Source organism: Argiope bruennichi, chromosome X2, assembly GCF_947563725.1.
Source record: "Argiope bruennichi chromosome X2, qqArgBrue1.1, whole genome shotgun sequence".
NCBI classification, from domain to species: domain Eukaryota; kingdom Metazoa; phylum Arthropoda; class Arachnida; order Araneae; family Araneidae; genus Argiope; species Argiope bruennichi.
Window position 1 is genome coordinate 80,882,141 of NC_079163.1, and position 26,647 is coordinate 80,908,787.

General features: G+C 27.7%; 1 protein-coding gene across 2 annotated transcripts in view; it reads left to right on the top strand.

Moving 5' to 3' along the window:
• The window catches only part of LOC129960003 (synapsin-like), a 415,673-nt gene that overhangs the window by 76,127 nt on the left and 312,899 nt on the right, over positions 1-26,647 (top strand). The window lies entirely within an intron of this gene.

The following is a 26,647-nucleotide window of genomic DNA, read 5'->3' on the forward strand; positions in this document are numbered from 1 at the left end:
GGTATGACTGAAATTTTCCGGCCATTTCTTATAAACTATTGTTGCAGATCTTCTTTTTTAAATCCATTTTATTGCTTTCCGTATTAATAAGTCTACGTCCTTTCCAAATGAAAAGGCATAATAACATATTTTATTTTAAGAAACTCATTTAGGTAAAATATAATGATTCTTTTTTTATTCAGAAGTAAACTCTTTTCATGTAAATATTATGTTTTTGCATACTTCCCTTAGAGAGTTGGTCATATTCTTTTATTTTAAATAAAACGCTTGCAAACATTTCAGTTTCAGTAAATACATGCAGATAAATAAAAAAAATTTTTTTGAAGGTTTTTGCAATAGTTGACATTATAGCATCCAATTAATTACGGATTAGTTATATATATGGTTTATCTAATTGGGGGAAAGCTCTATTGACTGCATAATAAAAATATACGACATTTCTTTAAAATCTCATTATTAACTGAATTTAGGAAGTTTTTCTGTACAGGAAAGAAAGCTTATCAGAAAGATATTTAAAAATGTAATATTAATTACATGTAAATTAAATTTAGTATTATTTAACAGAGAAATCTGTATTAATTATCTGTAATTCTAAGTGACATTTTTTTGTCTTGCAAAAACTGCTTTTACTAATATTTGCAAAACATAAAAAGTCTTGAATTCAATTTATTTGTTAAATTAATGTCTGGTTTAGAGGTCAAACCATCATTTTGAATGTAAGAAAAATGAAAACATAGAGAATCTTTCGTTTGAATCTTAGAATTACAAATTGAAATTAGGGGTAACAAATTATGACAAGTATATAATCATTCTTCATATGCATGTAATTAAAGACTGAGTTAATTAACGATAGCTCATCGTAATTTACAGTCGAGTGCGTAATTTTACATTAAAGGATTTAAAAATGACATTTAAATACCAATCTTCATTAGATATGTTCGCAATTTCTGTAAATGAGGTTAACGTCTCAGCGCAATCATATTTCTAAAAGATCGAAATATCGAATAACTTAATTTTCTTTCTCCTATTAGCCACTCAGCTTTGTGATTCATTTTTATTTGCTGTGTTGAGTTTCAATATGTATATTTTTACACATAGTTATTTTTTTAAAAAAATAATCATATTGTATGATAAATATTTCAACAGAATTATTGATGTAATTAAATCATTTGGAAATCAATGGATATATAACATATAAAATTGTTATTTTACATATCAGATTGCCATTTTAAAAACGAAACAAAATAATCATTTTGTATGATAAATATTTCAAAAGAATACTTGATGTAATTAAATCATTTGGAAATAAATGAATATAATAATACATATAAGATTATTTTACATATAAGATTGTTATTTTAAAAACAAAATAATCATTTTGTATGATAAATGCTTTAAAAGAATTCTTGATATAATTAAATCATTTGGAAATGAACAGCTGTGGCGTCACAATCCATCAAAAAAATTTAGTTAAAAGAAAATTTTATTTGTTAAAATACGTTATGCAATTACATTCACCTTGTTTAAACTTCATTGAACTGAAAATTTAATAACTCTTGGGGAAAATGCATCGTTTCGAAATAGCTATGGAGATTTTTTTAAGTGGTTTATTTTGGTGTAAGCACTGCCACTATTTTGCACGATTAATCTGGACCTTTGTAATTTACAGTCTCTTACAATTTTCAGTCACGTCTCAAAACTTTAGAAGTTCTCTTTAAATCTAAAGATCCTTCCTAGAAATTAGTTCCTACATGGTCCTTTTCGATGTTTCAAGGATGAGATGAGTAACTCAGTTAATCATAAACTGTAGAAATTACCCACGCAAAAATATTGCCAAACTGAAGGAGTAATCATTTGTTTCGGTAATTTATGGTTCCTTCACTTTCAAAGCTTTAAAACTTTTCCAGATAAGGAAATATTCTTATTTGTAAGTATTTTTTATAGTTTTTTTTAATGCTTCAAGTGAAAGAGGGTAATTTGTTACGTCGTTTGGTTGCCAAAGCTGAATGAGTAATCAATGGTTCAGTAATTTATAAAATAATGGAGTCTTATTTTAAAGCGTTAGAAATTTTTCAGTAGAAGAAATATTTAATCTGGAAAATAGTTTTTTTTCGTGGATCTTTTTTGATGGTTAGAGTGGTAGAAGGGGTAATCCATTTATTCAAATTTGAGCAAAAACTGCAAAAAAGTTGATCATTTGAAACAAACACAGTGGTTTCATATCGAAGTTCGGGAAAATCAAGGATTTAGAAGTCGCAAAAAGAGTCGGAAAAGATGTCGCTAAGCAGAAACTATAGTTTCCTTGAGAATTATGTATGATTTTTATGCATATTTAATAAAATATTTAAAGTCTCAGTTTTTAAACTTATCAGTTCAGGACCAGAAAAGATGGAAGAGATAATCCTTAAAGACAAATTGATATTTCCCTATGAGTAGTCTGGCATTTTATTCTCTTAAAAGTTCAGGTTTTAATGTTTCATTTTTGGACATTATTCTGTGTCTACAATAAGAAAGTTTAATCGCTTTTATTCTTTTTGCTTTATATTTGTAGATGAAATTGCATTTCATATTTTTTTAATCTGGTAAAGAAACTTCGGAACCATAATTTTTAGAAGTGCATGCATTCGATTTTATTTAACAGTTGAAATTTCAGCTAGGAAATTTACTATTATTACTACACTTTTAAAAAAATAGTACAACACATATTTTTATCAAATCGTCTATTGTTTTCAGTTTTCGTGAAACAGATTTAAAAAATATCAATGGAACTTTTAAAAATATTTTATGCGGTAAATAATTATTCATATAGATAATAGTTTGTTTCCAAAATGCTGTGGGAAAAATTGCTTTTTTCATGTGGTTAAAATCATTCATGTGGTTAAAACATATCCCAGAACAATAAAGATTCGATTTAAACAATTTAATATTTTTTTCAAATTCACAATGAACCTAATAATTTATCATTCATGTTTTAATAAATAATTTAAGATAATTAAAATAAGAGAATCGTAACTATTTCTAAATGTACCAGCTAAAATATCAAAAAAGAATAAAGGTTTCATCTGAAAGCATATTTCATTTGAAAGAAAGAAAGGTTATGATATCCGCATGAATATATTGCTTAGCAATGCGGTTGGGTTTTAAATTAAAACTGAATAAAAATGAAAGATATGTCTTCGAAAATACAATTTTTTCACATATAAATTTTAAAGTTTTAAAAAGTACTTTTAGTCTTATCTCAATATAAAGGCAATTAAATGAACAAAATTATTTTTTTTATTTCGGCAACACTACATTTATGGACTCCACAATAAGAAGTAATTTTATTGAAAATAGTTTCTTTTCAAACCAAGAAGCTTGTGAAGGTGCTTTATGAAGAATTTTTTTTTTATTCTTAATTGTCAGTCTTTCAGATTATAATTAAATTAGAGGGCAATCTTCTTCCTCTTCTTTCAGAGAGCGGGGAAATTTTCAGCAGCGTTGTACTTTTGTTATTTTCGCCTTTTTTTTTCAGAGAGAATTAAATTGGAAAGATGTAAGAGGGTTTAAATTCTTTCTAATTATGTTTTAAATTATTTCTGTTGCTCTTTGAAGTGTTTTATATTTGAAAAGTAAAAGAATAATAATAGTTGGTCAGAAACTTGGGGATTTTATATAATCTTTCATTTTCAAGAATGAAATCATTTGCAAAAATATATTTTGCCTAGATAAATGCAATTTTCATGTGCAGAATTTTTTAAAGATATCTTTGTAGATATTATCATGAAAATGAATAACTTGGACCTCAGATAAGGAAGAAAGAAATCCCCTTGAAAGAAAGAAACACAGACATTGAAATTTTTTTTCCATTTACACAATAAAATATCAGGTCATAAAAATAATAAATGAAGATGCATGGACTTAGATCTGGAGAATTTGTTGAAAGAGTGTCTCATGGCTAGGCATATATCTATAACAGTAGTATAGTAATTTAAATCTCTTTGTATTTAGGAAAGTTTCGGGAGCAGAAATGTTTCACACCCCATTTTTACTGAGACTTTCTCTCCCCCCCCCCAAAAAAAAAAAAATTGAGAAAACACAAACGGTAATTAATGTTAAATATGAATGTTTTACATGAATTTAATAAAAGAATAATTTTATAAAAAAGTACTCTGTTTTTATGTTCATATTGTTACTAAAGTGCGGAAATTGGGCAATACGAAGATTAACTACGTTGATCCTAAATGGTGCAGAAAATAATTTTATTTTTCTCATTATACAATTAATCCGCAATAGTAATTAGATATTATGATATATATTTCTGATAAATATTTTTTTGTGTTCTGATAAATATTTTCTTTAATAAATAGTTAGTAAAGAGCGTGGTAATAATACGTACTAATAATAGTAAATGCTCTTAGATAATAATGATGATGATATCGTGTCCGCGTTACTACGGAAACGGGATGCAGTAGCTTCTGAGGGTAAAGACCCCTGATCACCCGAGGGCAGAAGTCTGACTTCTAACTCAAATGAAGATAGCACACACATTTGCTTGCACAACCCCTTTTTACAGAGGGACACATTTATACACCTCACAGATAGAATACAGATGAAGAACAACCATACCCGAACCGGATTCGAACCCGGGACGCCCAGAGCACGGGAAAGATTTCTTAGATAATAATACTAATATTAATAATAATTGATAAAGATGCTAATCGGGATTAAAAAATTTCCTTTTCTCACTTTTAGGTTTTTGTTAATAACTTTCGTATGAATCCAAAAACAATTTTAGTTGGAATTTGGCTATGTTTTTATAAAGTGTAACTTTTGATATTTTTGTCATATTCTTTATGTGCAACTAGAAAATGAAGAGAGGACGAAAGAAAATTTCAAAAATGAACTTTCGCACTTGCGCAGCAGAATACAATGTCACATTTTAAATTGCTCTTTGGGAGCCGTTAATATGCTAAAATAAATTGTATATTTTATGTCATCATGTGCATAAATTTTATACTTCTTTGGCTAGATTAGTATTCTACTTTTGATATATCTGAAGTTTCATTAACAAAACAGATGTTTGCTCAACACATTTTATTTTTCTCAATACAGCTGTTTGAAGCTGTTTTCTGAAAAATACAGTTTGTTGAATACGCCTCTGGTTACTTCAAAGTAATACACAGAAAGGTATAAATGAAATTTTGATAAATGAAAAATCAAATAATGATTCATTTTATCAAAAGTATTTGAACTAACAAACTAAGTATAACTTTGCATTGGATAAAGAGAGCTTGACAACGAGACGGAAAAAAAAAACTTCCAAATCAAATTCGTTAAAAAAAAATTCGGGAATCTCTCGTTGTAAAGTTCAATTTATTCCAAGCAATTTGAAACTAAAGCAACTTCCTCGATAAGCATGAAATTAAACGTAGAAATATTTATCTTAGGATATCGAACAAATCTTCTCTTATCTCTTTCAATTTAATGTTTCTTTCCCTTCTTGAACTTTCTTTTTCCAATCTTTCACAATGGCTTCAACAAATGAAACGGAAAAAAAACTATTCAAGAACTTTCTGAATCAAAGAAACTGATATCTCACATGTTTGCTGTTAAAATAAGATTTCACGAACAAAGATCGTATTTTAACAGAGTATTTCTTACCCTAATTGTAAGTTTATTTCTGTAAATTTACTCACTATTGTGTAACAAAAGAGTCTTTCTTTCTCAATCTCTTGTTATAAACCTTCAGGAGTAATATCTTTCTTTTAGAAAAATTCAGAAATATTCTTCATATTAATGAAATTTTGTAACAATGCAATGAATTGTAATGCGTGTGATAATAATTTCATGAACTATTTTGCGATTTCAAAAATTCTCTGAATTTACATTGCTGACATATTTAAATGAGTCTTATTTTCGTTTAATCGTTTCATGGAAAAAAAATTAATAAACTTCAACAAAGCTCAAATTCTTACGTCTCTTGAAAACTCGAATTTATTCATTTCTACAGAACTTAGATTAGTATTTCCCTCGGGAATTTGAATTTTTTTATTTTTACTTCCTTTTAATTTCATTCCTACTTTCCAGTTGAAAGAAAATGAAAACAAGCACATTTTTTGTACGTTTTTATTTAACTTGATATGATAAAAATCATACAAAGATGAAATTGACTGATCAATTTTTTCTCACTTCATGATGAGGAAGAGCTCTGAAATCTTGTAATACATATTTTACTCACACTATTAATTACTAATACGTACTCTTTCATGTATCATTGATAATACACAATTTAAAGCTGTTTAGACTATATTTAAAAATTAATTGATAAATATAGTTATTTTTGATGCCATACAAATCGCGCCACCGATAAATAATTTTTTTAAATATGATTTCGTGCTTGTATTAAATTATATTAATAATTATGAAAAAAAAACACAATTAAAATAAGAAAACTGCCTTTTAGTACATCTATCAAAATGATTTTTTAAAAATTAATTAAATTAAATTTATTTTTTGGAAGATTGCATTGTCATTATGGAACAAAGTATAAAGTAAAATTTTTAAAAGATGCTTGTATGATTTTATATAAACAACGGTCCCCTTCAAGATCTTTTAATACTGCAATATAGATTAAGCTAAGATTTAAATAACTCTTTAACTGTGCAGTTTTTTTCTCTATCCATTTAGATGACATCTTTAGGTTTGGAAAGATATTGATTCTACTTAATTTATGTATCGAACTAGATAACATTTGTGAATGAATTAAGTTTAGTTTATTACTTGAAAATATGGTCATTCGATGCACGAATCACAATTGAGCACCACTGTTAACGGGTTAATCTAAGAAAAGGATATTTAGGAAAGCATAATATTTTATTGTTATTCTGATAACTAACTAATCATAAAAGTTATACGACTGCTATTCTACTGCAGTTTTAAACAACCAAAAATACTTAATACTAAGTAAATAAATTGTTCAAGGAGTCGGTGCTTGTTACTTTGAATCGACAGAATTATTGCTTAATGCGTCATTGTAATAATTAATTGTATAATATAAAGGTGAATACATTACCTAACACATGCTGTTCGGTTAGGCATTTTATAAAGTGATTGAAATTAGTTTTGAGTCATTTATATTGCATTAAGTGATTATGAAAATAATAATGACACGATAATGATATATAGAAAATTTTGGTCGTATTACAAAATTAGGGTTTTTAGATTTATTCGTTGGATCCACTGATAAAATACAATAAAAAAATTTCGAAATATATCATTAAAGAAATTACACATTCCGTCTCAATACAACTGATAGTAGTTCTATTAATTTACTTGAGTAAAATTGTATAAAAAATTATCTTCACACAAAAAAAAAACTTTAAAATTTTTAGTTAATTTTCAAATGTTATAAATTAGAAACTCCATAATATAAGAAATTTTCAATGCGCGAAACGTGATAAACGTTCTTATCATGCAGGTCAAATATTTATTTAATAGTTTAAATATATGTAGCTATTATTAAATAATTTGACATTTAATTTGTAACGTTTTAAGGAAAGAGAAAGACAAAAATACAATTTTATATTGTAACACAGTCACGGAAATAAATAAGAAATTAATAACTGGGACAGCGTTAGTTTGCATTCATTCCTGACTTCCTTAATACTATTCTTTTTCAAACATACCTTAAGAACAGCTGTTGCCATCATCTAAGAGAAAATGTTGAATTCAAACATAAAATAACTTACTTATGCAAATCAAGATATGCATATCTGTCAGTGAAAAGCAAATACTCATTTAAAGCCATTAGATAATTTTCCTCGGTGACTACATTTTAATAAGAATCTTAACTTAATGTGAGAAAAACTGCATGAAGTGAAATTATAAATTCCTCGGCAAAAGCTGTCAGCTATGAATAAGTCGCAACTTGGAAAAATCTTTAATAGAATGTATTTGGATAAGGCGAAGAAAAAATGAAAATAAGAGACAAAAATGGTTGAAGATTTTAATAAAGTTTTTAGCGATAAAAGTAAAATTATTAAATGTATTAAATGAAAAAAAAAACTTTTTTTTTATCTAGACATTGATAAATAAAATCTTATCTAGATATTTGAAAAAAATTTCACATTTAATTTTTTTCTAGATCATGAATTTAATTCAGACTAGATAGAAGTATTTTGAACTTTATTTATAAGATAAGAATCTATAAAATTTCATGATATGAAAATATTTTTATGTTATGCTTTAATTAGAAGATACTAAAATTTTCAACATTTTTCTCTGCTATAGTTTGTAAACTAAAATTTATTTTTGTTCCACAAAAATGAGTTATAATACTCCAAATAATAAAATGAGTAACTCTTTAAAAAAGGCTTACATATGTATTTGTAAAGACTGCTGCTTTGTTTTCGGAATTTTTATGGATTTTAGGAATTATAGGGTTTCTTCTCCTCGGCTTCTTTTTTTTTTGTCAGAAACCCTACAAATTCACGTAGAGGAAAACTGTTCATGTCATAAAAATGGATAGAATGTATCTTTAAAAAAATTGTTTTTACAAATTAGTTATAAAATTATCGCTGAAAAATTTTGATGAAATACATTCTTATTTAAAGTTTCCAGTATAATTTGAAACAAAGTTAACTGTAAAACTTCAAATGAGATGCGCTGCAATCTTTAAAAAAATATTTGGAATTTTTGTTAAATGCGAATAAGCTTTTTAATAACAAATTATTAGATAAAAATTATTATAATCATAATAATTTAAATTTCAAAATTTTTGTAATTAAAAATTGTGCTTATTTTAACTGAAATTTTTTGAAAGTAGCTAATACAACAGCTAGTAACGCTAAAATAAGCATTCACTTTTTTAAGTCCCTAGCAATCAGGTGAAAATAATAATTTAATTCATTTATTTAAAATTTCAGTGGTTTAATCAATGACGTATTAATAACTATTAAAATTGTAATTCATCATTTCCTGTTTTAGTTTTAAAAAATTTTTTTCCTTATACCATGTATAATTTATTGAACTGAAACATTGAATACTCAAAAATATTTCTATATGCCATAACAAATAACATCATCTTTTTGTTTCAACACATATTAATGATAACCAATACATTTGTATGCTTCTCCAATGAAATTTACTAATAAACTAAAATTGGCACTTAAAAGAGTTGCTTAAAAATATTTACATTGCCTACATTAATTTGCAATATTTAAAAATCAAATGCATAAGCTAATTTACTAAATTTTGTAAAATATAAGCAGTAATTAAATAGCAATAAAAACACACTGATGTTAAATAATTAATTTTTAAATTTCTCTTAATTTTTATCCCCAGAACTACTGATATAATCATGAAGCAAGTTCGTAAATAAAAAACTGATATAAAGGCAAAAAAAAAAAAAAAAACCCTACAAAATTTATGGTCCTTGCTTTTTTATGGACTAAATTCATCAGACCCAAAAAGTTCTAAAACAAGAATCAAATTACTGTTTATAGAAGCTGGTTTGGTTCACAGGACGCCCGACCACAGTTTACATTATAAAAATCATGCACCTTTAATTCAAATTGTAAATGACGCTAATACTGTGTGTGTATGGTAGTCAGTGTTACTCCTCTGACAACTCAATTTTCATATGTTGAATGGTTTTAGGATCGGGAGAGTCAAGTATAATTTCCCTCCAAAAAATGCTCCAGATATGATGGATATCTGACTGGCCATTTTAGCAGGTGAATATCCTTAATCTCCGAAAATTCTTCGCCTAGCTGAGTCTTACACTAACGCACATTGTTTACCGTAAAAATGAAATGTATACTAACTGCAACCCTGAAAAATCAAACATATGTGGTTTCAAAATCTCACTCCTGTATCTTAATTAATCCCTCCTTCAAAAGTATGGGTACTTGTTTCATCCATCATTCAGGATTCCAACATGATTCTTGCTCAAACCATCAAATCAATGCTATTATAATGGTTCCCAAGAATTGTAGGACAACCTTTGAGTTTCTAGTTCTCTCCAAAAGAACGAATATCTGATCATCCACATAGCATTCGTCTGATCAGCGAGGACTCAGCTCTTTTATGAAAGGTGAGTTTCAGTCACTTTCCCAAAATCCTCCAATGCACCAAACAACCTAGAAATACAATATAAGATTTAGATTTGGATAGCTGACTAACTAATTCTTGAGGGGATAATCGACATTTTCCCGAAATGAATCAATATGTTTTATTTTTGAGAGGGAAAAAAAGATTCATTTCTCAAAGATTTATCATTTGTTAAAAAATTTTATCGTACCGAACCTTACAACTAGTGTTCGAAAGAAATTAATTCACTTAACCTTACATACACTCTATGGAAAAGAGGGAAACTGACCACTCTCTTCTGGAAATTGACAAATTTAAAGAAAGGTTCATAAAAATATTTTCAAAATAACAGCCATTAAAAAACAAGTAGAAAATAGCATCGGTTCACTGTAAATATCACGATCGGAAAGAGAATGAATGAAATGGTGTATTTTGAAATATGAAAGATTTTATATCAGAACGAGATGAAATTGCTCAACTCTTATTTTACGAAAGGAAAAAGGATATTTAAATGAGCATAAACGATAGAAAATGCAAGCAAGTTACGAAATTACAAAATATTGAGCTTATGATTCGGCATAATAAGCCTTCATGCCAGTCCTATTTTTAAACATAGAAGATGATAATGTCTTGATTGAAAAAATCAGAAAGAGAAGTATTATTTCTTACTTAGAGAAACTTCTATTTATGTATATAATTCGTGATACAAGTTTAATGAATATTTCACTAAAACTAAAATTCATTCTAATTTCTATTCCATTTTGCATTTATCTCGCCTGCTTACACATTTTTAAACAGCCTAGAAAACTTCAACGGAACCAATTACCCATACTTCGTTGAAATCCTTTATTCAAAGCCGACAGTGCATCACATTCCTCTTTTATCTAATATATTCCAGAAAACAGATACAAACAGTACTTCGTTTCCGACGTCTTACTTCACAATTTTCTGTCGACATGAAAGCTTTTTGCTATTTTATGTAGCATCCCAATACGATTTCTACAGGGATCTAACCTGCGCACACCTCCGGAATGGCATAAGCCATTCAGACAGAAGTTGAGCTGTCAGGAATTCCTCTTCGAAATTCCTTCTATTTCGGAACATAAAAGGATAATAATTTTTTGCCTTTTTCTTTAAAAAGATGGGGGTTTTTTTCTGCAAGTTTAACGGAAGAAAACTAGCTCTTTACTTTCCAGTCATGCATCTCGTATTGTCAACGTACATGTCGAGGAGATGTTTTTTCTCTCCTACTAGAGACGGCTTCGTGCAGAATTATTATGGCCTTCGAAGTCCTGGAGGGAATTTATTTTCCAATTGATTTTTGGATGCGAATAGTTTTACTTTCTTTTGAGCCTCGTTAATGATTTTTAAGGTATTCGCTTTATCATAGTTTATGCTTTTTTTTTTTTTTTTTGCTTCAGAGAATGAATAAATCTCTATCAGATCGTCTTTGATAAAAGGTGATTTCAGATAAAATAGTTATTTTTTTATTCTTTCAAAATAGTTGGGTGATATCTTTGTCCTTTCAATTATCCGTTTTGTCACTAGGTGTTTTAATTCCCCAAAACGCATGCCCTTCTTCTATTCCTTCTTCATATGCCCAATTCTGTCTGTCTGTATGTGAGTTGATCCTTGAAGAGTTGTATTGAGATGCTTCATAAAAACAATGCACTTTTTTTCAAAAGCTAACTTATTCATCTCCTATTAGGAGAAACAGTAGAATAAAAGAATAAAAATACCCATAGGTTGAAAAGGAGAAAGAAAAATCAACTAACATAAGGAATTAAATCCTAAAAAGACATTCCTATGGTATAACATTTGAAACTTTCGTAGGAAAAGATTAGAATTTTAAAGTTAACCTTTAGTTGATAATTCTAAACATATGTTGAAACTTGATTTAACAATCTAAATGTCCCGTGAATTTTAATACGTTGTCAAATGCATGAAAAGAAATTCCTTTTCATTTCATACGCTTAAAATGACCAGAACATTCTTTCATGCCAGAGGTTTATTGATTAATCTTGACTGGTATTTTATTAATTAACCAAATATTATTAGGTTATTGTACTAACTAAATCATAACTCTCTATTATAAATTTTGCAGTTCTAAATATGTTTGCTTTTGATACTCTATAAAATTTTACATGTATTTTATACTTTGACAGAGATATACGTAATAAAAAGATGCAGCATTATCAGCACATTAACATTTACTACTCCTCTGGAATTAAATTTCTAAGATCAAATGGAAGAAATTCAAAATATTTTTTTCCTTATTTGTGAATTTTTACAGCTAATTTTTGAGTTATTATATTTTAAGAAAATATTTAATCGTTTATTTGCTTACGAAATGTCATGAACGATATCATACATTTCTTTAAATCGCATACACAATAATCACATGACAAGTGTAGAAACTTTCCAAAATAAAGTGTTCTTGCTTCACAATTTCAAAATTTACATACCTTCTGAAACATGGAAATTATTTTTAGATATTTAAAGCCGAATAAACGAATCAATGACTTTTTTCAAATTAGTTTAAATTATGTGTTCAAATGTGATTTCTCCCAAAAAGTAGATAGTTTTGAATGTGATCTTTCTTTCAAAAAGGATATAGTTTTGAATGTAATCACATTATTTTCAGAAATAATATTCTTTTTAAGAAAAGAATATTGTTTCTGAAAATAAGGGGAGATAATGAAGAAAAAGGAAAATGCATTGTTTGATATGAATTTCGAAAATGCATTTTGTTCCACAAATTTTTGAACAAGTGGGAGTTTAAAATGAAGCGATTCAATAAATCTCAATGAAGGTCGATTTTTTTTTTTTTACTATTACAATACTTTCTCTTTTTACTGTATATATAAAAATAAATAAAACTATACAGCCTATATAAAAATAATTTTAAAAAACTATATCAGTCACTTTTAACATGTTACTTTACAATTTTTTTTACTTAGCTTTGCAGCTCAGAAAATCGTTGTCACTCTTTCGAAAAAGAATTTTTTAAAAAAAGTCATTTTTTTTGTGTGTGTGTGAGATTACAAGTTGTCGCAAAGATCCAAAAATGAAAGGACGCTATGAACAGACCACTAGATCGCAAAATCTATAACCCCCTTCTGGAAATAATCTGAAGACTTTAAAGTGGAAAAAAGTTACTCCTTTACTCTGCTAACAGCTGTCAACTGCTTTTCTAAATACGGCTGAATAGTTTTGTGAGTAAAAGGATGAAGTTTTACGAGAGGAATTAACATTTCTTTTGGGGGAGATCATAATTAAAAATAATTAATATTAACGAAAAATTTATTCTTTTTTCTTTTAATTTCATTTTGAAAGATAAAGATGGGACTTAAAAATAAATTGCCTTCTATCCTTCAATTATTAAAATCATCGTGTTTTAATGAGATTAATGAGAGTCCATTTAATTTATTTGAAATATTATTCGATTTTTAGGTTTATTTCAAAATATTATAAAATGGAATATAACAATTTCAAATCTATATCTTAAAATCGTTCATGATATTCATTTTACAAATGTTTAACTTGCCAAGAAATTCATTTTGAGATTTTTCGCTGCATTAATAGATCGATTAAAGGTTTTGAGGTTCTTTGCTTCTTTTTTTGTAAATCATGCTTACTGTTGAGGTGCTTTTTTCAAATTTTAAGCAATGCTTTCATTATTTGCAGTTATAAAACTGTTTTTTTTTATCATCGGAAAGAAATGTTTCATTTCTATTAATACGCAGTGATTTTTAAAAATTACAATAGGTACTTCTGTGTTTAATATTTAAAACTAAAATATTAAAATTAACATTGATAACTGAAAGGAGCTTATAACAAATATCGATTAATACTAATTAAATAGATTTTTTACATGAAAAAGCTTTTGATGTTCATATACAATTAAAAAAAATGTGTTTTCAGGTCAATTATTTAATATATATTTTTTAAAATACTTTACTGGAAACTTTGAGATATTCTAGAGAATGCCGAAGGTAAAAGTGGACGTGATAAATTTTGGTATATCTCCGCTTTGGTAATGGAGGGTCATGAGTTCGAGTGCGCATTCAAACGGAAATTCATCCTGTATGGTGGTCTGATATATATATTAAATTTATTGTGATTGGTTGAAGAGTTATCCTCATCATCTGACAATGGTTCGAAATACTTCTAGAGGGGAGGGGGTAAATGGAGTGTTATTCAATTAAAATAATTTAAAGTAAAGGAAATTAATAATAGAAAATTTACAAATAGTTTTAGAGACACATAAGTGTTGTGCAAATAGAGAAGGTTGATTAAAGACAATCAAATATTTTTTAATCCTTTCACTTATTCGGGTATTTTGTTATTTTAATTTTTCCTCTCACTAAAAATCTCATATTTTCAAATAATACTGTATAAGAAATAAAAATAAGTATATTAATTTCAATTAAAAGAAACATAAAAATATTAAATTCCTGATTTATTTTCTATGAATAATTCTGTTAATTATTTTCTATAATAATAAAAAATTTTCGTTTTAATTATTATTAGGAAATAAATCAGTAATTTAATCATAAAATAAAAATTATGAAATAATTATTAAACTCGAAATTTTTGTTTCTTCTATTCAAAAAGCACAAAGTAATTCTTATAAAAATCTCTGAATGTGCATTAAAATTTAAACACTTAGTATAAAATGATTCCTCGTCCTTTTATTTCTTCCATGTTTCTTTTCTATTCAATCATCATCAAAACCATGGAAACGGTTTCTTACTAACATAATTTAAACCTTCATAGAAAATCAGTATAGAGAAAAAACTTAAACGCTACCATTTCTATAACAAAGACTCTTAACTATTTTATCGGCTTAAATAATTAAAATATCGCAAATTACTAAAAGAACAAAGGCAACTAATCTTGGATATTTATGCGGGGGAAAACAAGCAAAAGTGCAAGTTGTTTATGTTTCAAATACACGCACGGACCCACAAACCATATTAAAAATTCGTGAGGGTAAAGAAAAGCGGTTGGATTTTTCACATTCTTATACGTCTATTTTAAGGCTCAACATAGACTAATCATATTTAAATAGACTTTTGTGAGACATATGCTTATAATCACCTCTGATATGTATCCCTTGTTTTTAGTGTTGAACAAGCGTTAATACACTTGTTTTCGCTGAATACTTATTCCAAAACGATTGTTGACATGCGTGATGATAATGCCAAAAACGAAGACGACAGGCAGACTGCCAGGATTCATTATTTTTTTAACAAGCGAAAATGAACGAAAAAAGCACGAGAAAAAGTAATAATAATACTCACGCACATAAATTATGGAGTTTTTGAAGTGGTGGTAAAGTTTTTTTCTTTGTTCTCATAAAAAAGAACATACAAAGGGCTAAAAAAACTGTTCCTTAGAGTTTAAAACACGTAAAGAAGTATATCCGTTTAGAAGAGATTAACTTCAAACCTCAGTAAACTATAAATAAAAACATGCGAATTATTTAAATCGATGCTTACATTTAAAATAATATGTTGTATTATTAATGTCATCAAATTGCACAATATTTTATGCGCATAAAAATGATTTGTACACAATTTTACTGTACTTTGAAAGTGACATGGTAGGAATTTTTAAATTTACCAAAAACTGTGAGAGAAAATCTAGTTCCAGAACATTTATTACCTTTCTTTAATAATGAAATAGCTTAACCAAAATAATTTACTGTTTCTGAAGCATATAAATAGCAATGGCAAAATTTTGCAAGTTCAGAAGTCCAAAGCTCCTATTTGCTCCAAAGAGTTAATATTTTAGTGTTTGTTGTTTCCCTCAGAGATGCTTTAAATTGGTGCACAAAATTGTTTCCACAATAAGAACTTAAAGAATTCATTTAATGGTTAGAAACTTTTCGTATGAAATACAGTAAAATCTCTCGTGGCCTACATTTAATTAACCGATTAGATCAAAATAATGGACTTTTAAAGATATAAATATAAATCCAAAATTAAAGTCTATGAGATAAAAAAAAAGTGTATTTAATGAATTGGTGAAGAGAAAATGCAGGTTTCAATGGATCGTTTCACGCACTCTCTGGATTCGCTGAAATATCAACACAGAAAGGAGATGATGAAGATGAAGACCAGAAGAGCTAAGTAGAAAGCAGCAGACGAAAAATTGCAGATTTTCATAAAAGTTACAGTGCAGTATTCATTGATGTTGACAAATAATTGTATGAATTTATTGTATATGCAGAGATTAATACGCGGCAATCTTATAAACAGAGAAATATTCGGAGATATACATTATCATGCAAGAAAAGTGCACAACTTTCATACGATAAAGTGTTTAGTAGTTTTAATGTGTTGTTAAATTTCGCTTTAATGAAATCTAAGACTGCGCGTATGGGTTTTACTTTTTAACTAATGTGCGCAATTTTCTGTCTTATGTATTTAATTGGGGCCAGTCAATTCAAAAACATGATGGACATATTCAATTAGTGTTCCAGTTTCTACAAATGTTGTCACAAAACAAAAAAAAAGTTAAGTTCTAAAAACATATATTCAGTTATCCGGATCCAGCATCGGCGAAATTCCGTTACTGCCGGTTAAGAGAGATTTTTATTGCAGTTTGGATAATCCAATTACCAGTCACATAATATTGAAACATTGCAGAAAACTGGGAATTTCAAAAAGCGCAATATTGAAATAAACCCTATTTATAGGTTATAGCTTTTGCGCTTTCTATAAACGGCTGTTAATAGCCTTTAAATATATGGAATTCACGAAATTCACTTATTCCATGAAATTGCATAAATATTCAAAGTTTTATCGTTTGATGAAAATTACGAAACGACATGTTCTATGAAATTACTTAAATATTCAGAGTTGGATCTCTTTATTCGTTCAGCCATAAGTAAAACTAGAAACTGCAACCCCCAAATTTAAAATACATTACAAAAAGGGAAAATAAAAATTTGAAAGAAAAATTAAAAGGCGGTCTCCGCTTTATTTGCAATTCAGATCCGCATCAAAAAAGAAATAGTAAAGTTTACTTGGAAAAAAAACTGAATCCTTCGACAGGGCAAGCGCGCAAATTCAACAACTTGAAGAGCAAATCCCTTTCTTTTTCTTTTTTCTTCTAAACTTATGACATCTCATGAATATTGGCGTCTGGGGCTTTTAAGGTTCTATTTTCAATCGAATTAGTCTTAGTTTCATGGGTAAAAGGAAAAAAAGAGGACTTTCTTTTGGAAAAGTAAGTGTTCCTTAGAGTTTTACTTTAATTTCCTCAAACCGAAAACTCTCAATTCCCCTCCAAGTTGTTGCCTTCCACCCCTTTTGTGGAAGTATTGGGCTCTCCCGGCATTGATCGTAGTTGAGGCTGAGCCTTTACATTCCTTCAGTCGGGAAAGGAGGGGCTCCTGTTGTAAAATCAGATATCCGCTACCCGGAGCCGGCTTCCATTCATAGATTTAGTCATTAGACTGGATTCGTGTCTTTGCTTTTTATTTATTTTTTTAGACTCAAAATTTTTGTAAAAAATTCACTGAGTACATGTTAAATTTGGTGAAAAACTTAAACGGTGAGATTAAAAACAAATTCTATGCACATGGTAATTATTCGTAATTACTTTCGTTCACATATTTGTTCACTGTACTTAAATGTTACACATAAAGCAGCAAATTACTTATTAAACTTCGAAAAATATTCATTGAAGGTTATGTTGAATTATAATTGAAATTACTGTTTGAATATTTATCTTTAAGTAACGCACAAATAAGCAAGATACATTAGTAATCATATCTTTCATAGATTATATTTTTTATTCATAAACTCATTAAGGACTATTTTTAAATATATATATATATATATATATATATATATATATATATATATATATATATATATATATATATATATATATATATATATATATATATAATGCTTCAATGAAAAGCATTGAAATTCAATGTAGCTAAATCAAAAGGATTTGGTTAGTTCAGACTAAAATGTGTAAACTATTTCGCGAAAGTGCATGAAATATCATATTTAAAAATATTTTATTCAATGAATAAGGAAGACAGTATAATCTTTTTAAAAGACGATTAAAAAAGTTTAGAATAAAAAAATTAATGTATTTAATTTCTAAGTTTAAAATTAGTGTATTTAATTTCTAAGAAAGTATCCCATTCGTTGATGATGAAATTGCGAGAAGAATTTAAAAACAAAATGTGAATTTCGTTTTTAAATACAATTTTAGGCTTTCATCTGCATTTAAAAATAATTTTCATTAAATATTAATGTATTTTACATTTCATCAAACTATTTTCTCTATACATGTCTGTTTTAAAATTTTTGTTTTCAAACAAAAGTTTAGTTTGAAGACAATACAAGGTACATTCCTTTGAAATTAACGAGGGTGAAAGCAAACGGTTAAATGACATTCTAAGATAATTAATGTAATTATTTTTCATTTTGAATTTATTCGATATTCAGTTTTGATTTCAAATTTCATTGGAAGAAACATGTCAATTGCCACAAGCTTAATACTTATTTTAATAACACGATGATTTGTATGGAGATGAGGGACAATAAAAATATTTTATAAAAATTTCATTTCATTTACAAATTTATTTTTTTACGACAATAATTGAATATTTAAGTTTTCGTTAGGCGCTCTTGAACTGTATGAATGTCTGAAAAGCACAAAAGCCAAAGTCTAAAATTCAAAAAATGGAAAGAACATTTTTGTGTTAAGAATTCATTATTTCTTTTGATTAGTTTATAATAAATGATTTAGTTGCGATTGTATTTAAGTAAAATAAATGCAGCTTTCCGGAGAATTTCTAAACCATGTAATTTTCAGTTAGGAGAAAGTCAGTTGAAGAATTAGGAAAATATTTGCTGGAGAAATAGTCGTCTTATGACACTTTCAGTCTTTATTGATTTTTTTACAATCATATTCAATTCTTAAAAGCTATCGTTTGGTACTCAATTTCTGTGTCATTTTATGAGTTTCTGAATTTTATTTATGATTTGTATTTTATTGGGTCGAGAGAATATCGTGATATGACATAAAACCAGCGAAAGTGACCTTCACAAAACTATTCTCTCTTACTCTGTAATAAAGGTCTTATCACCACACCCCGCATAAAATTGTGGATTTTGGGTAAGGCCACGAATGCTTGGCATGGTATTGGCGAACAACAGTTACGAAATGTTGATCTTTGCTATAAATCTATAATTTTAACTGAATCTATCGTGTTAATATGTTTTTGATGCCTTTTTTTCCCGGCCAATTGGAACCAAAATTAGACACTGAACTACAGTTACGAGATTACATAACGTATTTTATTGGTTTTAGTATTTGCTATTATGGGTCATTGGGTTTATATGTGTGTGAAAATACATGCAGACAGACGGTCAACCTTTTGACACATTTGGTTCAAAATCTATTAAGAATCTACATTTCAAAAGCTGAACCTGAGTAGCAAATGTTATCCATCTAGCTCTCTACGTTTTGTAAGTATTGAGTTCACTTGTGCTCGAACAACCATACAAACAGACTTTCTCTGAATGGATTTCGTTCAAATTATAATAGAAATGTATAAATGTATTCTAAAATACATAATCAAATTTCATCCTTTTAGATCAAAGTGTTTTTCAGTTGTCATGTTCACTGACAGATAACCCTACTTTCAGAAGTGTGTTTTTCGAATTCAGAGAGCTTTGGAACGCGGAGATTCATCAAAATATCGATTCAGAATTTTTTGATAAGTACGAGACTTCGTATATGAGGAAGTAATAAAATGAATGAGTTTTAAACTAGGGTACTTTAATAAACTTTTTACTGATTTAAAATTGTTGGAAAAAAGAGGAATTCTTAGCAATAACAGTTATCAACTGTACCCTTTTATCATTGTAGGTAGAATTTTTTTTTTTTTTTAGTCCTTTTAATCTATATTTCCTTATGACAAATGCTAAAAAAATCTTGAAATCAATTCTTCTCAAATTCACCGTGAGATGACGCCACTCATATGTTAAATGTAATTTATATTTAAAAGAATAATCAAATTCTGAAAATATGCAAAAAAATGTATAATCATTGAAAACATACAAGTGCACAAAATCTGAAAATACATTAATCTCAGACTTTAAGAATTTACAAGAACTGACTTGAAGAACCAAATTCCTTTTTGTTTATGCAGATACAATGAAGCTTTGATATTATTATCTGTCAGCAGATTTTTCAGATGTTAAAATTTTTAATTTAAAGTATTTGTTGAAAAATTATAAATTATTTGCAAAAAGAACTTTAATATCCGACATTCTTCATATAAAATATTCAGCATTGATTTTCTTTTTACTCAATTTTTGAAAGTTCTAAATATAAATTTTTGAAGTTTATAGAACACTAATTGTTATCACTGAAGATCACCATTTAATAAACACATTTTCGATACTGTCAGTTTATAGCATTTATTTGACTATTAATAATGTATAATTCAATAGTTCACAAAAAATTCCAAGGACGCTTTGAATGTTATTTCATAATAAATAATTTAACATCTCAAAAAATATAACACTGAGAAGGATAAGAAATTATATCTTCTAATTTTCACCAGAAAAATGAAATATTTTGACAACTTTAAGACACTTATTCAGATCCTTAATGTCTTTTTCAATATGTTTCAACATAAGCAGAAAATATCAAAACAACTTTCTAAGACACTTTTCTCAAACATTACTTTTTGAGAGAAATAAGTTATAGAGCTAAGACCTTTAGACTTGACAAATGATAGCTATGTCCTTCAGCCGTATTAAGTCAATTGTAAATTATCTTGAAAGTCTAGAAACCATATTATGGCAATCAATTACCAACTAAATAAAAATTGCCTTTTAGAAGAAATTTATAAAAAGTTAATTAAAGATTCTTAAAGAAATTAATATAATATACTAGCATTCTTTCCTTTGAAAAATATATTAAATTCAAGAATGAGAACACGATGAAAAATTGACATTTCTTTGAGATAACTTCCAAAGTGAAATAAAATGTGCGGTCGAAGAATTTATTTCCCCCTTAACTACCCCTCTCCCCATGTTCTCAACCAATTTCGACGGGCAGGTCAACGCTCTTATGTGAGCCTTTTATGATGGGAGCATCCATTTTGCCCTTTAGCGACATCCCGCTCGCTTCATCAGACATTTCAAACTGATTTCATTTTTATTGGATGACTTCTCTGTATTTCCTTTATCTTGAGAACACGTCAAGACATTAAACCTAAATTATTGAACACACATGCGTATTGAGAATTCTCATATGAGAGATAATTTAAAAAATAGAACGTCTTGAAGACTTCATTAATTATGAACTTATAAGTGAAGAAGATAAATGAAGTCAGCTAAAATTGGAGAGACAAAGCAATTTAGACAATTGGCTTCAATGGATCGTCTACTAATTTGCTGAATATTTAATCAATATTCCTTTTGGGCTAATTAGCAAATTTGTTTCAGAATCTCTTTAGAATAATTAATAAATTAAAAATGTTTTGTAAATAGTTTGGAATAAATGGTAAGATTTGTAAGAGTTCTGTTGCTTTTATCGAGTAAAAATGAATCTAAAGAAATTTAAGATATTAGTAGATAATAGATCGTAATTGGTAGGTGGTGTTCTTATTATTCAAGGCTTCCCATCTAACATTGACTCAACAGATAATTTCTAAACTGTTAGGAGATAGACAAATAATTCCAGTCTTAAAAATGCTTCATATGTCTTGAAGAATTATATTTCGGGTTGATTCGAATATTAAATGCACTATTGAAAAAAAAAAATGAAACACGGAATTCAATTTTTTTATATTGCTCCCCGTCATGTTGGTTAGTCATATTTAGTAAAATATTTTTCACTCAATAACATTTTAAGCAGAAAGTGACCGAGTTATGAAGCTTTGAATTTCATTTCTTAAAGAGCCATAAATGATAGTCTCGAGAAAGTTGAGTTGTTGATCAGATGTTCTTCCTTGAGGCAGCTATTGAACTGGTCTAAAACAATGAATTTCAAAGCTTCTCAACTCTTTCGATTTAAATCGCAAAATGAATGAGACTTTTTGTTGTTTAGAATATTAATATGTTAAGAATATTTTTCTAAATATGACTATTAGGACCAAAGGAATGTTCAAAATTTAGATTCGATACAGTACATTTTTTGACTAAAAAACACAAAATATAAGTTTTTTAGTCATTTAAAGTAATTTTCAGTTGAAACTATATGCTTATATCTGATAGTTTAGTAATAGTAATCGGAGCGCGTTTACAATGGGCACCTTGTATGTAATATATTTTATATTCTACTATTTTCTGGCACATTTATTACATTTTATGAAATATGCTAAACGAAATGAATTGCTTTTTTAAAATAATGAAAATGGAATTAAAATATCTGACACTGGAAAGTTATAAAAATAACCACGGAATTTCCAACAGATTCTTTAAAAATATAATTGATGGATTATTTTATTTGAATAGAATGCATTAGTATCAAAAAATATCCATACCGAGCAATTTATATTTGATTGATAGTAAAATTAAGAGTTATAATTACTTACTTTTGTTTTGCTTGCTTCATGATAGAACATTATAATCGAGAATTCTTTTTGATAACTTAATATACAGTCGATGCCAGTTTTAATGCCGAAAATTTCTTGTTGCTTGGAAAATGTAGTAAATTGTCGAATTCGTTGTTTGAAACAGTTGAAGTACTTTTCTCGGCTTAAGCTACCATATATCGCAACTTTAAACGAGCTGTCATCTTTCGCCAAACTTTAACAACAAACTAATATTTTCCATGAAGACCTAATAATGTTAAATTCCATATAAACTCGTTTCATTGCTGTTCCTTATATTAAAGTAAATATAGAGTTTTAAAAAATAATAATAAATTGCGAAACAGCCTTCAGGTTTTATTATTCAACCAATAATATATTTTTATAATATTACAAAATAACATCAGATGAAAATAAAATAATATTCTGCAATATTTTTTATAGTTTATAATGCATTTTAATGACTCATCTTGAAATTTGGGAATTTTAATTTTGCCTTTAAAGTCCATCCTTCTGGAGGGAGGGGGGGGGGTAGCTCAATTTTGGAGATCAGAAATTGCCATTTGGAGTAAACAATAACGATAGTGTTGCTGTTAACGAGCCCATTGTCGATAGCGAATCGTACCCCTTTAGGGTTAGCGAGACGTGCTGTTCTTATTGAGGATTATTTTGTGTCCACCATACAATCTGAAATTACTATAGTAACTACCGAGTCATTCAATTCACCCTGAATGCCAAAGTAGAGGGAATAATTTCTTTATGGTTACATTTAATTCTCATGTTACTTCTAAGGAAACCTGAAAATAAAATATTCCCTTTATTATAAAAGTTGCAGAATGAACAAATTTGGTTTATTAATTTCTCCAAGGCTAGAATTTCAATATAAGAATTAACCTGGATCGCTTGAAAAAAGGAGTATGTATTCATTTTTTAACCTCTTCAAATAAGATTGAACTATATTTAAATGATTATCTTATTACATTTAAATACAATGCTTTCACTACATTGTTAAACATGGATCGTCCTCTGCATCATTTTTATTTGTACCATATCAATTGATGGATTCCATTTTATAAAGTTTAAATAGAAAAGCCTAATGTATCAGAACATTAAAAAAAATATTTACATTTTCTCTTTATCAGTGGAAAAAAGTAGTGCACTAAAAACCATCATAATAGGATATTCAGTCTTCTTATGAATTCATTACATTTTGCTAAAATAAATTTTATTTCTTTGAACTTAAGGTAAAAAAAAATCAAACATTTTGCATTTAACCCTTTAAAGGGCCATTTTTTTCTAGTCATATTTGTTAAAATATTTTTAGGCTTGAAATTAGAATAAGAGAAAGGATTCATTTAGCTTATTAGATAAATTTAATTTGATTAATTAATTAATTTGGTTAATTAATAATTAAGTAACAAATCAAGACACGTCATTTTGTGTGAGATAAAGAACTGAAGCATCTAAGTTTCAGTTTTTTCTAAAAAAATTTGTCAGAACTTATGCCAACCTACAAAATTTCATACAAAGATTGATAAATTTGGTGGGAAGCATACTTCCCACGGCCCTAGAAAGGGTTAAGGTAGCTGTTTTGTTATACTTAAGAGCAAACCAAATGACTATAAAAATTAGTTGAATAAAACCTGGAATTTGTGTGATTTGAAATCAATTTATTTATTAAAATCTGTTTCTTTTAAATCAAATTTACACTTACAGATATTTTTAAACGATTAAGTGTCTCTTTCAATACTAGGATAATTTTTCATAGCTTATGTAATTTATTTTACATGAAGAAAATTCTTTAAAGACACATAGTATATTTTGGAATCGATCAGATTTGTTTACTCCAAATCTAAAATATTTTCACCATGTGAAATTTTCTATTATATTGATGAATTTTTATACAATAAACAGCTGCGAAACTAAACGGAGGATATTAATACTTACCATCATGTTTTATTCTTCCTATTTTTCATTTTCTTAACTATGGATATTACTCGCAATTTGAAGAGATTTTACAAAACATTACGTATCACTAAAATAGATTTTATTCCAATTTTGCATTCAATGGAGATTACTTTGCTCTTAGATAATCGTTTTGAGAACGATTTTAAAGAAAATTACCTATGCTTTCTCAGATGATGAAAATGTATTTTTTCATTTAACTACATTCATACTTTCAAAGATGGTAATTATTTTAAAGATGATAATTCAATTGCCTGAATGATCATTTTAACACTTTTAGCATACAAGAGTATTCTTTTCTTTGCAAAAAGTATTTTTATGAAAGTTTCATATGAGGAAATGAATAAATATCTCCATTTTTAGCCTGAAAAATATGTTAATTATGTAAGCGTTAATGCCCAATATTCTATTCATAACATGGTGAGGTTAAGTTTATAAATGGCAGTGTCATAATAATATTCTGCAATTAACCTCATGTTTCGCATTATTAATGATCTCATAAAATATTGTAAGATATGTTGCTATCATGGGAAATACAGATGAGGAATTTGAGAAAGCATTAACAGATAATTAGCGCTAACAAATAAATATTTATTAAATCTTCACAATGATTCATTTTAGTAAAATTATCACCAATAAACCGTTTGAAAACGTCCTGAAACTTGTGAAGGAACCAAATACAAATTCTTTTAAAATATTTGCCTCAAGAATTAAACAACTACCAGAAGCGTAAATTTTAGGATCCTTATGTCTTCCAGTTAACAGCTTGAATGAAAAATGAACTAATTAATCTCGTCAAATATAAGGACATATTTATCTACATAGTTTTAGTATTATGAGATGTTTAACCCTGTTTACATGTTAACAAGCTGATGTTTGAGGATCATTCCTTAAAAATTTAAGTTCAGAGCTCAGTCAGGTCATTAAAAAGCTGTTGAAGATCTTTTGGGCTATCTCGGGATCACGCATTAATATGTTTATACTTAATCAAGATATTAACAAGCATTACCTATTAATTTACTTAGAGGTTTTCCTTGATTCCTTATGCACAGTAATACTTTCATATTATATATTGCAACAAAAAGACTTCTATAATCTCTTCCGGGAATATCCCCTTAAAGGTTTTGTTCTTTCAGAAGAAAACATTAAAAAGTCATTTACGAAAAGACCATATAGTTCTTTTTCTATTTTAATGCCGTTTAATTGCGGTTAATGAAATGTTTCCAAGATCTATTGCTATGCCAGGTTCGCGAGTCTAAAATAAATCATTTGATCCATTCCTTTAATGTCAATATTGTGTTTGATTTTTCCTCTCTTTCTTTGTTTATACTTGAAAAGTAGTCAACAGTTCAGATGTTTGAGATATGTTTTGAAATGTGCAATGTACCTTATTGCAGTTGTTATCTGTAACAATTGCAATAATAATTATTGCTTACAAAGAAATTCAGCTGCAAAAAAAAAATTACATAGTGGCAATGATATTCCCCAAAGGCGACATTTTATAATCGCAATACTTTAAATAGAAATCCAGAATCGCCATTTTGCAAGAATCATATATATAATTAAATTTTAACGTTTTAACGTAAAAGCAATATCTGAAATTTAGAGATCTTTAGAAAATCAGATTTCATATTAGAAATCTGGTACATGTTATTGTTTTTTAAAAATAAAGTCTTCGTAATTAAGATTCATACATCAAAGAAGTTAAATGTAATGGTTTAGCCTTTTTCAAATTTAAAATATGAAGTATATTTTAAAAACTTCTTTTAAATGTGAATTAATAAATTAGTTGTAAATAATTCCTTGTGGCAGATTAATAAAGAAACCACCGATTATAAACAAATGTACATTAGTCGACACCAAACCTTGTATATAGAGCATAACAATGACTAAAGATGCCATTATTTAGTAGATCAAAATTTGCTTCAACTGGCATCAATGATTGAACCAATAACGGATAGCAGTATCATTATTTTTAATTCTCGTACTTAATTTAATTTATATTCTCATTCATTAAGCGACGGC